Source organism: Acartia tonsa, chromosome 14, assembly GCF_053477335.1.
Source record: "Acartia tonsa isolate MP-2025a chromosome 14, ASM5347733v1, whole genome shotgun sequence".
Classification (NCBI taxonomy): Eukaryota; Metazoa; Arthropoda; class Copepoda; order Calanoida; family Acartiidae; genus Acartia; species Acartia tonsa.
Window position 1 is genome coordinate 9,532,034 of NC_137273.1, and position 16,246 is coordinate 9,548,279.

The 16,246-nt window shown below is 32.1% G+C and overlaps 1 long non-coding RNA gene across 1 annotated transcript; it reads left to right on the plus strand.

Annotated features, from left to right (window-relative positions):
- The first annotated feature begins 12,870 nt into the window (after positions 1-12,870).
- On the plus strand, positions 12,871-15,718 carry LOC145306686 (uncharacterized). The gene is made up of 5 exons (XR_013875142.1): positions 12,871-13,050; positions 13,916-13,984; positions 14,739-14,814; positions 15,300-15,346; positions 15,601-15,718. It is a non-coding gene; the product is annotated as an uncharacterized LOC145306686 (long non-coding RNA).
- Positions 15,719-16,246: the final 528 nt, after the last annotated feature.

Genomic DNA, 16,246 nt, shown 5'->3' on the forward strand with positions numbered 1-16,246 from the left:
ACACATCTTGTCACGAATGCATGTTTTTTTCATTTTATACATAGTTAAAAGTCAGCTGTAAACAGTATATTTTCTTAGTAGAAAGCTTTGCGGAATCAGAATTAATTGCCCAAAAATTTCGTTTAAATTTGAAAGCTTCGAAACGAGGTGGATTCTCGCTGGTGAGGCAAAATTATTTTTGTGAAAAATCCTCCAAAATCGTAAAAAAAATTTACAAAAATTAAATAAAATACTAAAGGGTTATTAACATATGATTTTGTTTAATTTTTGTAGATTTTTAATGTGATTTTGGATGATTTTTCACAACAATAATTTTGCCTCACTATCGAGTAGCGAGTCTATATTTTTTTAAGAATCCACATCAGCTTGAGTCGAAAGTAAACAATACTTTTGTCTGCTAGAAATGTTCCTTCTTAGATTTGACGAAAAAGGAGTTCAGAATATGCTTCTATTCTTCTATTTCTATTGTATTTATTAAGCACAATAATAAATTAATAATGATTAATTTAGTATCAACAAAATTGAATAAAAGCTTGTTGCAAAATGGTATATATACAGGATTTTGATTAACAACTTACTTAACATTTCATGACATGATTTTAGAGATGCTTTGCTTAAAATATTATAATAAAGTGAGAGAAAGGAGGAGAGAGAGAGAGAGAGAGAGAGAGAGAGAGAGAGAGAGAGAGAGAGAGAGAGAAAAGAGAGTTTGAGTATGAGAGGGAGAAAGAGAGAGATTGAGTGTTTGTGTGTGTGAGAGAGAGATAAGGACAAAGAGAAATTGGGAGAGAAAAAAAGATGATGGAAAAAGAAAGAAAGAGAGGGAGAGAGAGAGAGAGAGAAGAGACAGAGTTAGAGAAGAGAGAGAGGGAGAAAAGAGGGGGAGAGAGAGAGAGAGAGAGAGAGAAAGAGAGAGAGAGAAGGAGAGATAGATATAGATAGATAGACAGATAGATAGATAGAGAGAGAGAGAGAGAGAGAGAGAGAGAGAGAGAGAGAGAGAGAGAGAGAGAGAGAGAGAGAGAGAGAAAGAAAAGAGGGGGAGAGAGAGAGAGAGAGAGAGAGAGAGAGAGAGAGAGAGAGAGAGAGAGAGGGAGAGAGAGAAAGAGAAAGATTAGGAAGAAGGGCAAAAAAGGGAGAAAGACAAAAAAAAACAATTTTTACAAAGTTGTGTAATAACATCCAAAACATAAACCAAAACATATGTTGTATTGAAATAAACAAAGATTTATTAAACAAAAAACAAATCACAAAGTCTTTCACTTAATTTTTAATTTTAAAAAAAAAAGATAGTTGTAAATCTTCCCTGAACCTAAGAAAATCTTCACTGCAACGGAGAACCATATCGGTCCAGCGGTTAACGAGATCTTAAGCTTCACATTCACACACACACACACGCGCGCAGATTGATATCCTGTTACTTTTATATAAGAATATTCACTGATTTAAATGGAGAGGATATGTCTATAAAGATTTTAGAAAACTAAGCCAGTCCCAAAAAAGGTTGAATCATATGATCCTAACTTTCACTAAGACTAAGTGTAGGTGTGGCGCCATTTTGGCAAAAAATGGCTTTTAAAAAAATATTTAATGTACAATTTAGTTTTCCTCAAGAATTTTTTTATGTTTGGGGAAGAAGATATGGACGTGAAAAATAGCTTAAAACCTGTTTTTCCCCCAAGACACAAATGTAAAGATGAAATAGCCTAAAACCAGCCCAGGATCTTTTTGAAGCTTCCCTAAAATAAGAAACTCAATCTGGTTAGCGGTTCGCGAGAATTTAAAAGACAAACAAAAATTAGATTCCTTTTCTTTAATTTAGTTATTTTTTTTAATGCAGGAATATTTTTGTTGAGTTTTACCCCTACCCGGCCCTGGGAATTAGTCATTAAAGGCTGTCATAGTGAACTCGAGTCTTTAAAATGACTTTCAATATTTTACAGTATGGCTTCGAAACCGATTAATATCCACTAGATTAGAACCAATTATCAGCCATACTGAAAAATCATGTTTAGCATCGTATTACAAACAATTTTCCACAAATATTAAAATAAAAATCATAGATTAATACCAGTTTACGTAGGTCGGCCCTTTGGGGCTAAACAACTGGTTTTTAATATCTATTGAAAGCTGTCTATAATACGATAAATAACTATAATTTTATTTAATTTTCATAACAATTATTTAGTATTTTAGTTAGGCTCTATATTATAGAAAGTTAGACAATGTCTGTTTGTCTGTTCGTTTATCCGTATGTAGATTAAGATCTCGGTTACAGCTAAACCGATTAGGTCGTGCTTCTTAAGGAGTTTTTCTTTAATTTTTTTAATCGATGCTTTTCTATAATTGGATCGATCCGTACGTACATCCGTCATTCCGTAATTTTTGGTTATATATTTTTATTAACATTAATATAAAATAGTTTTTGGAGATATATTTTCCTAAAAGTTCGAGAAGATAGTTAGAAACCTTCCCTGAAAGCTTCACTATGTTGGAGTTCCATATCAGCGGTTAGTGAATTCTTTCGGTACAAAAAAACGTACAGTTACACATCCTTGTTCTTTTTAAAAGCGAAGCTTTTCTATAATTGGGGTTGGTCCTTACGTCCGTCCGTCCGTTACAGTTAGCTCTTTTCGTTATTTAAAAAAGTTAGGTACGACTTAAAAAGCGAAGCAACTCTATAATTCCTACCAGAAATTCCGTACGTCCATTTAAAACAAGCTGATTTTTTACTTTTTTGACAACAAATTTTTGTATGTTAAAATTACTTTTTTGACAACAAATTTTTCTATGTTAAAATTATCTTATTCATCTGATTCTTTGAATACTGATTCCTATTAAAATAAGGTACAATGTTATAAGCGAATGTGATAAGCGATAATCAAATCCTAAAACGTCAGTTTATATTCATTTATGTTTAATATTCAGTTTATTTAGTTCTGACACTATACTAGTGTTAATGTTCGTTTGTCCTTCCATTTCAGAGCTTCGCTTTTATGGATGTTGTCATCCTTGTTTATACAGATTTTATTCTTCATGTTGTTAAGTATAAAACGAAGAATTAAAGTAAACAACAAAAAATTTAAATAAAATTCCTCTTTTGTTAAAGAATACACCTCTGATTTACAGTCGCCAGCCTGCATCTAACATAATTTGTTTCATAGCCGCAAAATTTACGGTTTAAAAAAGCCGCAGCCGAACAGAATATTTTCTTCATATTAGTTTGTCAGCATGCACAGCAAAAATAAGCAGCCACTTTGTTCCTCTATCCTTAATACAAAGTAGTACGATGTCTGTCTGTCTTTTTGTCTGTCTGTCTGTCCGTCTGTCAGTCTGTTTGAAGCTTAAGATCTCAGTAACCACTGAACCGATTGGGCTCTACTCTTCAGGGAATATACATACTGGTCCTGTGATGGTTTTAAGCTATTTTCTTAGGGGGTGGGACATCCCCCCCCCAAAAAATATTTTTTTTATTTTTCTTTATTAGATTTAAATAACAAAAAACAGGTTGCCTCTAGAGGCTAGGGGCGAGGCCGCTAGTAACATATATCTGTGCAAAATTTCAACTTTAAATTGGAATATCTTTATATTATATTCCTACTTGAACTTTTCTTTTTCATATATTTTTTCTTGGGGGATGAGGTTTTGGGTGTTAGGGTTTATGCTATTTCATTATCCAGATTCTCAAACTCCCTATTAAAATTGTAGATAATAGCCTTAAAAGGATATAATTTACAAAAACTAGCTTAAAACTATATGAGGAACAATGTGAAGCTTTCCTGAAAATCAATAGGTGGAGATATCTAAATAGGCAAAAATCTTTATTCTTTGCATTATTGAACTGTTAGAGAAATTAAAAGAAGGCTTGGTTAAGTTATTAAAGTTTCCTTACGAGGTGACAGACACACGAACACACATTAATTAAAAAATAGATAGTTTATCATGTTATACTTAAGTAAATTCTAATTCTCCCAACCTTTGAAATCTTTGCACAAAGTGCATTTTACTCACACCAATTGTAAATGATAGCTGCTATACTGTTATTATGATTATTTCTTTATTCTAAAAAAAATTATTATTATACAGTTAGGAGGATAAAATCATTTTTATAAAAACAGAAATATAAACTATTATTACGGTTTTGAACCTATAAAAAAAGGTAAAGTATTATTCCATTTTCCCCTCCCTTGGTGATAATAACATCATGGCCGATATGCTTTTTGTAGTGCACCATTCCACTTTCTATTGAGACGAAACTGGAATGTACATTTATGTTTACATACCAGCATATTCATAAACATTGATATCCATATTTAAATTGACATATTTGTAAGGTATGTACTAGTTTTTTTCAATTAAAAAATGATTTTATGAAAATGGTGTCAACCTCCTTACTGTTCAACGATGATAAAGTTAAATAAATGTTGTGTTATTTTAAATGAATTGTTATATGTAAGTTATTGGTTTTCACGTCAATGCCTAATTTTAGATATTTTTAGTTGTAGGGCCTCCCCAATAACCTCCCCAAAAAGAAGTTTTGAAAAAACTTTCATTGTCATATTGGTCTAGCAGTTAGCAAGATCTTTTTATACAAACAGACAGGCATGCTGAATATTATTTTAAAGGACGAGACGTTACCTTGATCTATTTTGTAAATACTTCTTTACATGATAAACTAACAGACCCACCCAAAGTCTTGCTATATAGTAGCTGCACTACTACTAATATCAAAGAGAACCTTCTGTCCACCTTTAAATTCTCTAGGGATATCGAACCCAGTGCACCAAAGAAGTTGTACCAAGGATATAGGGATAGGGAAAGGGAAAGGGAAGAAAAGCAAAATTTCAATTTTACTCCCGGAGACCCATATTAAAGTTCCATTTTTCTCCCGGAGCCTCTAAACAAATTATTTTCTTTATTTCCATTTCTCTACCGGAGACCCTTTTTTGGAAGATTTTCTAATTTTACAAATTTACAACAAATTTGTATGTGATATAGTTATCCGATTTATCTGATTTTTTTAATAATGATTCCTAGGACAACAAAGTACAATGCTATAAAAGAAGGATCTCTATAATTAAGTTGTAAAATGTAAGTATGTCCCTAAACATTATCTTGTATTTAAGCAGCTTTTCAACAAATTTACTTACAATTTTGTTTCTACTTCTATACATTTATTTTCTTATTATTCAGTTGTGACACTCTACAAAAATTAATGTTCGTTTGTCCTGCCGTTTCAGAGCTCTGCTTTTATGGATGTTGTCATCCTTGTTAAATTAGAGAATCATGACAAACCATCAACAAACTTTGCTTACTGAATGTTAGAGAACCTATACTGTAGTTATATGTATATTTTTAAAAGGGAAGCTTTTCTATAATTAAGGTCGGTCTGTCCGTCCGTCCGTCCGAGATAGATAGCTTTTATTCGTTAATTTAGGCATGTTAGAATTGTCCTATCGATTTCAAACTTTGCATGATTATTCCTGTTGTAGTTAGGTACAATGTAGAAAGCGTAGCAACTCTATAATTATTACCAGAATGTCCGTACGTCCATTTTAAACATGTTAATTTTTCTTCTTATTTAACAACAAATTTTAATGTGATCTAATTATCCGTTTGATCTGATTTTTGGTATATTGATTCCTGGAACAACAAAGAACAATATTATAAGCCAAGCAACTCTATAATCCAGTCCTAAAAATTTAAGTATGTCCATAAACATTATCCCGTATCAAGCAGTTTTTCATCAAATTTACTCACAATTTTGCTTATACTTCTATATTCTGATTATTCAGTTCAGACACTATACAAGTGTTAATGTCCGTTTGTCCTACCGTTTCAGTGTGGTAGTGCGAATGGGGCGCTTGTCCAAAATCTGGGATATGGAGATCTCTCTTCTATGAGTACTACTTAAATCCTACTTTTACTGCAATACACATAGACATTCTCAAAGTCAGCTTGTCAGTGAAGAATGCTTTTTCTTTTATTCCCACAAGTATTTTAAGAATTTGGTTGAACCCGTGGCAGTCCAACAAATACCCACGCACGGTATTATATTGCTTTAAACTAAGAATAAATGGCTGGTTATAATGTTCGATCTATATAATATAAGTATATCAAGTATAAATTAAGGAAGATGGCTTAATAAAGTGTATTTACATTTCAAGTAAATCAATAAAGTATGAACGATACAGGATAGGAGATAATAAACATAAGTAGTGTAGGACAGGAGATTGCCTTAAGTCCAAAGCATCTAATTGTGCATAGTGTTAGGCCTCTAACATAAGACCTATGCACAATTCATGCTAAGTACTAAGGAACCTAAATTTAAACTACAATGCATGCTAAATTAACTAAGTTCATTACCTTTAAGCCAGGAGAGAAGAGGAGAACTTTTTAGTTCAAGAGTTAGTAAATAACTGACTGATTTTAGAAGGTACAAGCTATAAAGACAACTTATTACCCGGATTTAATGTTCTGTCTGTTCATGACAGTGTCTGTATGTTAAGCTTATGACCTAAATGTAGCAGTGGCTTTAGGTATACTTAGTTTACATAATTGTTACATGGTTATTTTATCAATAGATACAAAGTTCAATAAAAACATATAACATTAGTTAATCACATATAGATTACCATAGATAGGCCAGTATTACTCATATATGGAAGTATATTGATAATAATGGGCCTAAAAGTGCATTAAAATTGCCTAAGGGATGACCATTTTAGCTGTGTCTTATGCCTTGAAGCGCGAGCGATAATTACACTAAACTGTCAATCAAAATTGGAGTAATATCTTTTTGGTATAAATTTATGATGAAATTTATAGTAAAGTAAGATTAATGTAGAAGCGAAACTTTTCTTTCAGCCCTGAGATGATATGAAGGCAGTAAAGCCTCTTGAACTAAATGCATTTTATTTTACTCAGTTTTAGATAAACAAGGATAATAATATACACAAATAGCAAAGCTCATAAATTAGAAAAAAGTGGATTCAAGCGTGAAGATAATTGGAGTGACTTTCAAATTAGAAAAACAGACATATATTTTCATAATAGCAGCTCCTCATAGTATATTTCATTTTATTAGGAATCATCACAAAAAAAAAAGATGTATATCTTCCCATTTCTTGTATAGAAATCTAAATATGTCCCATAACAAGGCAGATTACTAATAGATAAATGTTTAATTGATAGATTACTAATTAAGCGATATTTAATGGAGAAGTTTTTGTAAAAAGTTCCTGCACATTATCAAAAAAACAAAAACTGCAGAATAAAATATAGATAAAAGAATTTACTCTCTTGTAAAGATAATCAGTCTTGTAAAAGTTCAAAGTCACAAAATTTTTTGCAAAAAAGTTTATGTTTGTATATCTTTTATGAGCATATTTTTCATTTTGAAAATTATTTGGATTATCAATACCTTTAGTAATTGAATAAAGTTTAATATTTTGGTTGACTAAAGGCCATTAGACAATGGGATAATACAATGAGAGGATGTTAATGGGTTAAAATACTTCTATATACAATGCGGACTAAACCATGGAATAATAATATAGAATACTTACAATTGGCGGAAAAGGTACCGATGGAAAATATTCAAAATATGAAAAGATGTAATCTTGTGATTTTGAAAGTAAAGCTTTTCTTTGTTTTGGGAGTTGAGTCCGTTTGTAATGGAAAGCCTTTGTTATTATATTAGGCCTGTTTTGATAGTCCTATCGATTTCAAACTTTGCATGATGATTCTTGTAACTGTTTGGTACAATTTGGAAAGTGTAGCAACACTATAATTATTACACTGAAGTCAGTATGTTCAATTTAAAAAGTATAATTATTTAGCTCTGTTTAAGACCATCCTTGTTTAATTGTTAAGCGCACATGGAATAGACAATACTTGTTTAATTTATTATTATTTATTAAATAATATCGGATAATTGCGCATTTTCTCTAGCCATGTGGATACTTTTACATTCTTTGGTCTTGTGTCTTGAATCACAGTAAGCTACCTTATTCTTTATCTATTTTCATCTATGGAGATAGACCAAATAGACATTCATCATATAGATAAAGATATATATGTAGGATTTGATTTTTATAATCATTAGCATTTCTGAAGTTTTAAAATAGGTTATCATTCCATTCTTTATTTTTAATGATTTTCAATGACCCGATTAAGAGTCGGCACAAGGACACTGCGTTGGAGAGTTATACAGTTTTTAACCCTTTCTCCCTCTATTGTTTTACTCTAACATCTAATGCAGAGATCACGGCATGCCATACTGTTCATAACATAATATAACATTTACAGAAAGATAGAACACATGATGGATGCTTTTGCTACACATTAACCGTTAAACACTAGGATGGCTCACATATTTCTAGTAGCTAAGCTACTCTATAATTTGCTTTAATTGCCCGGATGTCCGTAACTCTAGTGGGAAAATGTCATTTTCTCGCTTGCTATTTAAGATAGATATTTAAGAATACTAGTTTTGTGTGAAAGATATTTAAAGGGTTTTGGGGTTATTTTATTTGAAATGTACTTAAATTATGATCACTACACATCTGCTATTTAATCATTTATCCGTCCAACAATAATTAAGATTAGTGCCTTGATTCTTCTGAAAGTTGTCAACCTTGCTTATGTTAACATATTTTTCATGTTAAATCCTAGAGTTATTACTCTAAAATTGAATCGTTATGCGTCTATTAGACTTTTCTAAAACGCAAAACGTGGCCAAACATGGATTAATACAGCTAACCCCTCAGTCAATTTCGTAAAGCAACAGCCGTTAAGACTACCGCATCTTTCAAATTTGCATCTCATGTCCTGCATTAAAATATTGTGAGCATGCTTAAAATTTGTGCTACATATTGTCCTCTTTATTTTATTTTTACTTTTTAGAATTTTGTTATTTTGCATTGTTCCTTAAATTTTTTTTTTGGCAAAAAAAGCAACCAGCCTATTCTGTCTGACAATGAGAAAGAGTTTATCGGTTACCTTTTCTTATTTCTAAACTATCTTACATCTTATATAGTATCCTTGATGTTGAAAGTGGACAAAAGTACCCCCCCTCCCCCTTCTCATATTAAGTAGCGTAGCTAATATACAAACAACTAGCAGCTATGCAGCTAGTATCTAGTTAATTTACTCTTTCGATAACTATCATTCATTTTTAACAACAACAAAAAAGAAACAATAAAAACTTACCAATTTTTGTTAGTAAAGTTTTGTATTAGGTAGTACGAGGAAGGCCATTACTGTGTACATCCAACATTTAATATAGTATAAGTGAAGAATACATAATTTATGTTTTTTTAGGAATCCCAAGATTTTTTTAAATATAAAAAATCTTATGTACTAGATATAATTCATGAATCTTGTTTTAGGAAGGTGTTGACAATCTCTACATCTTGTTTGCGCACGCCACTAGCTTGCAGTATAGCAGCTTTGTAAATAAAAGAATAAGAACAATACACACTTTAAATGCTGCATTACTTTACCGACACTCTGAAAAACATATCAATTAGTTGAAACTTTATGCTAAGATTTTAAGGAATCCTATTATATAAAATGAAAGGTTATGTGCATTTTCGGAAAAATCGTGTCACCGGCTTGACTGATCGTTACTCCATTTTCAGCCTAAAAATTGAGCCATTTCTGCTGAATTAAAACCAGTTCTAAAACAGGTATTGAATCGAAAATGAAAAAAAGGATGACAACATCCATAAGCGAAGCACTGAAACGGTGTCACAACTGAATAATCATAATATAAATCTATAAGAGTCAAAGTAAAATTGTAAGTAAATTTGTTGAAAAACTGCTTGATACAGGATAATGTTTATGGACATACTTACATTTTCACGACTTGATTATAGAGTTACGTCGCTTATTACATTATACTTTGTTGTCCCAGGAATCAATATACCAAAAATCAGATCAATCTGATGATTAGATCACATAAAAATGTGTTGTTAAAAAAGGAAAATAATAAACATGTTTAAAATGAACGTACGGACATTTTGGTAATGATTATAGAATTGCTACGCTTTCGCTTTCTAAATCGTACCTAACTACTAAAGGAATCACCATGCAAAATTTGAAATCGATAGGACAATTCTAACATGCCAAAAGTAACGAAAAAAGCTATCCGTTACGGACGGACGTACGGACGGACCGACCCTAATTATAGAAAAGCTTCGCTTTTAAAAAGAAAGAGGATTGTGGGTTCTATTTGCGAACAATTTAAAAAAAATATGCAGACATTTTATAATAAAATTTTCTTAGAGTGCACAATAACATAAATTCTACATTCTATTTAAACTCCAATATTCTATAGACAACTGTAAAATGTTTAACCAGAGGCGTGCAATGGGCTTTGAAATTTTAACATCCCGTGATGTAGGTGTGGGAGAGGTGTAGTAACGACAAAAAGAGGGTTAGTATTTTAGGGGTGTTTGGTTATATTTTCCTCCCACTTACATTCAAGGGCAAGGGGTGTTTTAGCTATTTTTGCCAGCTACAAATTTCACTTTATAAGAATACATGATAATCTTGTGAAGGATCTAAATTATAATAACTCCATTTTTAATTTTGTATACTTGTGAGTGTGGATGAATTTGGCCTTGGTTGGTTAGTTAACCAGGGATAAGACAATAAAATAAATTTACATGTATTTTTTCCTCAATGATAATATACAAATTAACCCCTCTCTAGATTATTGAATAGTTTGTTTAATTGAAATATCCAAAAGCTGTGAGCCAACGAATAATATTTGTAAAACTTTGGGTACCAGTGTAATTTACAGTCGAATGGCCAATCTTTCCTCTCTGTTAATTAACATAGCTTTTGATCTTTAGATATGCATAAACACTAGTATAGCCTATACTTTGCAGTTTGGTCATCATTTGTTAAACTTACTAACATGTACTTAATAGTTATTCTTAAGCTCTCGTTTAAGAATTGGAAGTTTTTAAAATGGAAGTTTTAGAATTTTAGTAATCTTTGTATTTTTACATACAATTTTATTCCGATCAAATAAAGAAACTAGCGGCTACGCCTCTAGGAACGCTTGAGTAAATAGAGATGAACTTTTATTTTGTAAGAAAGGATTTTTTTTTGTGAGGGTTAGGGGGTTAATTTTTTCCTATGGCGATTTCTCTAGGAAAAGTGGAGGTAGCCATGCCCGAAATAGATATAAACCATCCCTGAACCCATAAGAAGCTTTGCTGTATGAAGTTATGAACCATATCGGTTAAGCAGTTAACGATTTCCTTCGTTACAGACAAAAAAGCTTAATGCTTTATATTATACTAGCGGCTTCACCCCTAGCCTCTAGGGGCTTTGCCCCAAGAGGTGATAAAAAAAATTAAGGTAAAATTCGTAAAAGGACCAAGGAAATCTTCTGCAAAAAAAGGACCAAGGAAATCTTCTCCAAAAAAATATAAAGGACCAAGGAAATCTTCTGCAAAAAAAAAAAAAAAAATTAAGATAGTCTAATGTGTTCTCAAGAAAATTACTACTGGTGCTGCTCATAGTCTAATGTGTTCTCAAGAAAATTATTTTTTTTCGGGGGGGGGGGGGGGGTAAAATTTTCATTTTTGGGGGGGTTGGGGGTGTCTCATCCCCCAAGAAAATAGCTTAAAACCACCACAGGACCGATAGGTATATACCCTGAAGAGTAGAATCCAATCGGTTCATTGGTTACCGAGATCTTAAGCTTCAGACGGACGGACGGACGGACAGACGGACAGACATCATTCTACTTTGTATTATAGATGGTTACTGAGATCTTAAGCTTCAGACGGACAGACAGATATCGTTTTACTTTGTATAATAGATAATTTGGTTCTCTTTTACAATGAAGCTTCTTTTAGGTCCAAAGAAGGTTTTTGACTATTTTTAATTGTCCCTAAGGTGTTCTAGGGGTGCAGCAGCTAGTAATAAATAAAACAAAGCATATGATCATATTCTATTACAAAGTCTTTGAAACATTGAATCTTGACAATGATACTCTTGTGATACATGCTTACAGAATTTTATCTAAAAAGTAACTTGAACATTCACCAACTACGATTTTTTTTCTTTTTTTTTGCATAGAGCCACAATCTTTGATTCATTATGATTTGATTTAAACAAAAAATATTTCAAGGTAAAGACCTGGACATTTCTTACCGAATACTAAGCCTTGAACAGTCCTATCAACAATTCCAGGAATGGAATACACTATTGAAATAATGTACACAAAATTAAAGTTCATCTGTGTAAATCCTTAAGTTCATTCAGCAATCAATCCTTTGTTCATATTCTGCTTTTCATGTTAACAATAGGCAAAGAGTAGGGACAAATTTTTACCATAATAATAATGTAGAAAATTGTAGGAAGTTAGGGATGAGACTTTCTCCCCCAGAGCAACTTTGTCACCTCGGGGCTAAAAAAACTAGTTTTAATCTCATAATTGTACATTCTATATCCGCGGAAAGCCGTTTATAATACAATGCGAGAAATAACTATTCTCGTATTCATTCGAATCCGGTGGATAAGAACCGGTTTCTCATTCATACAAAAAAACTATTTCTAGCATCGTATTATATCCAGTTTTCTATGAATATAGAAATGTACAATCATAAGATTAAAACCAGTTTTTTTAGCCGGTGCCTCCGGCACCTCGGAGCTAAAAAAACTAGTTTTAATCATATAATTGTACACTCTAAATCCGCGGAAAGCCGTTTATAATACGATACGAGAAATAACTATTCTCGTATTCATTCGAATCCGGTGGATAAGCACCGGTTTCTCATTCATACAAAAAACTATGTCTAGAATCGTATTATATCCAGCTTTCTAGCCTTCGGCACTTCGGGGCTAAAAAAACTGGTTCTAATCTTATAATTGTACATTCTATATCCGCGGAAAGCTGTTTATAATACGATGCGAGAAATAACTGTTATTTAAAATTTTCAAAGATTTTTTTTATTTTTAGATTTTATTCATCCTGATTTATTTTACGTTCTGCCATGCGAATTTAATGCTCAAACAAGTTTAGAGGTATTTATATTTTAGAGGCACAGCTGCTCTTGAATTTTTGTATCCGTAGCTCTATTTTCATAGTAAAGAATCGGTATGACCTTTTAAATTGATATTGAAATAAGACAGCCAAAAGAACTGATAAATGTACAAAAAAAGTTACAAGAATTGATCAGAGCTACGGATTGATAGTATCCTAAAAGAAAAGTAGTTTCGATTTTGGAGATTTCTTGAATAGTTTTATACCTGTATTTTTAAAATTTTTGTACATCACATTTTTTAGTATCTAGGCTATTCTAAATTTATCTTGTATGTCCATCCACTCTTTAGTCAATAACTCAGAAAATAAATGCAAATTTTTCTGTTGATTTTTTGCATAGGTTTCTTGGAACACAGTAATAGTGCCTGACTGATTATGACGTAACAAAAAAAATTAGCCAATGAGAGGCCACTATAAATTTTACCACTGGTCAATAACGGCCTCTCATTGGCTAATTTTTTTTGTTACGTCATAATCAGTCAAACACTATTACTGTGTTCGGTTTCGTGATTTTCTTTTACATTTCTTTTTCTTTTTCACCCTTTTCTTTGATTATCTGCACTTTAACTCATTATATACGGTTGTTCTTCAATGATTTTTAATACTTTAAAACTTATAGATGTTGTCATGCTTGTTTAAAAGGTTAGCTACTTTTGGGTAACACTCTGAGACAGCGTAAAAAGCCACCAAAAATATGACGTCATAAAAAATTGACCAATAATAGGCCAGTATACACTGTAATTGATCAATGATAAAATGCCTTTCGTTGGTCATTTTTATTGTATGGCGTCAATTTTTTGGATGCACTTTGCGCTGTCTCTCAAACTCTTCTTGCTTTAATTTCAGTATATGAGAGCTGAGTTGAAAAATTTGTTCGATGATTTCCATTTCTGCAGTATTTATCAAAAACTTAAGGTAAGGTTAACTTGCTTAATTACATATTTTTTTGGGGGGGAGAAAGGTCTGTAGATTATTTTAATCTTCATTGCCTGCTCCCTCCGTAAAATTCCAATAAGGATCAAAACCATTTTAAATCAAATGTTATTATTATGTCAAAATGCTATCAATATTCAAACTTTTCTTTCTTGGACATTATGATTCTAGTTTTTAGAAGCAAAGCTAATCAATTAGTAATACCGCCTGTCTGTTTTTATAGCTTTTATAGGTGACTTAATATTGACAAGCATTTTCTGAATTATTTTTGTCGACAACATGGCTGACATTATATAGAAATATCGACAATCCAATGACATAATAATTACATACTAATAATAAGGTAACAGGATGTCTGTTTGTCTTTGTGTCTGTTTGTCTGTGTGTCTGTTTGTCTGTACCGAAGGATCTCACTAACCGCTGAACCCATCGGGTTAATAGGGTAGCTTCTCATAGGTCCCAGGAAGGTTCATAACTATTTTTGGGGAGGGTACCACCCCCCCCTCAAGAGAAATCCTCCATAGAAAAAAATTACCCCCCCCACAAAAAAAAAGTTAAATTAAATTTTTTTAAAACTAATAGAAAACTATTTTTAACTTAAAAAAATCTAAATTAAAAAAGATAGGTTTTGGGATTCAACTCCTCCTTCCTCAAGTGCCCCTAGAGGCATCTAGGGGGCGTAGCCGCTAGCGTTGAATATTACAACGACACAACTTTTTGATATATTTTATTTTAGATAGTTCATTACAATGGCTGTGGTATGTTGCCAATTTCGTGCGGACACAAGGGTGATCCAGAACAGCATATGAGCGAGGAAAATTGTAAAAACCTTAAAAATTTCGTTATAAATACTATCCGAGGGAGGGCAGAAAAATAGACCAAAACCATCTATGGACCTTAGTTAAGACTTCAAAAATGGAGAACTTAAAACGTTATCGGTTAACGGAGAAAAACCTTATCCTTATACTAAAGTAACAGGATGTTTGTGTATCTGTGTGTCTGTACTTAAGGATCTCGCTAACCGCTGAACCGATCGGGTTCTCCTTAACAGGGTAGCTTCTCATAGGTACCGGGAAGGTTTATAACTATTTTCTTGGGGGGTGGGACATCCCCACCCCCCCCCCAAAAAAAAATAATTTTTTAACTAAAATTAAAATTGACGGGGGGGGGGGTGTCCTTTAGGGGCGTAGCCGCTAGTTTTATATACAGTATTAATAATTGTGTGTATGTCCGTTTGTCTGCTAAGATTTTTATTATCTAAATTCTTTAACAAAGAGGTTTTTACTTTTTTTCGCATAGGTTTACAAAAAAGGTGGCTATGACCTAAAAGTTATATCACATAAAGTAAGTTATTTTTAAATTAAAAAGCCACAATTTATAAGGATAGCTATCAGAGGCATGTAGAAGAGGGGTATATGGGGGTGTATCCACCCCCATGGTAAAATTAAGGAGGTATATACTCCCCCCTAGGTGTCCCCCCTTTCCAAACCTAAAACAGCCAAAAAGGTGTGTCAATTTATCAGTAAAATGGAGTTTTTATACATGACACTTTTTTTTAATTACGTTTTTTGTTGACATAACTGTTCTTTTTTTTCTAGGTTGATTGGATGTATTTTGTGAAGAGCCAAGTTGCCAGGGGAGAATTAAGCCCTTCTGTATTACCTAAACAAGAAATACATTACATAGCTGTTTGATAGATGGAATTTGAATTTGTTTAAATACATTATTGTACAAAAAATGTGTTTTACTGAAACGAAAATACTATTTAGCTATAATGTTTTCTGTCCGTTTACCTTAACTTTTCACTTCTTTATAATCTTAAATGTCAGGTCAAGATTTGTTATTTTATTTTCTGAAAATATTCTATAGTTGACTTTGTTTGTTTGTCCGTCCGTCAGGCTGTCAATCAGCCTGTAAAGCAATGTGAAATTTTTTATCTGCTATTCGAGATAGATGTTTGTTTGAAGACTACTTATACCAATAATGATCCAGTGTATAATTAACTTGCTCCGTTTAACCGTCTTTCATACTACAAATATAAATACTAAAACCTATACAAGAAACATAAGTGAAAAGTTTCATGATTTTTCGTGATACATTCTTAATTTATAACTACTGACTGATCCTATGCTTTATAAATCACTTTATGCTCATGTAATTCATTGATTTAACATTCTTATACTACTTATAGATGTTGTTATCCTTGTTTTTTTTCTAACTGTATGATGATTTGATTTTTATAAA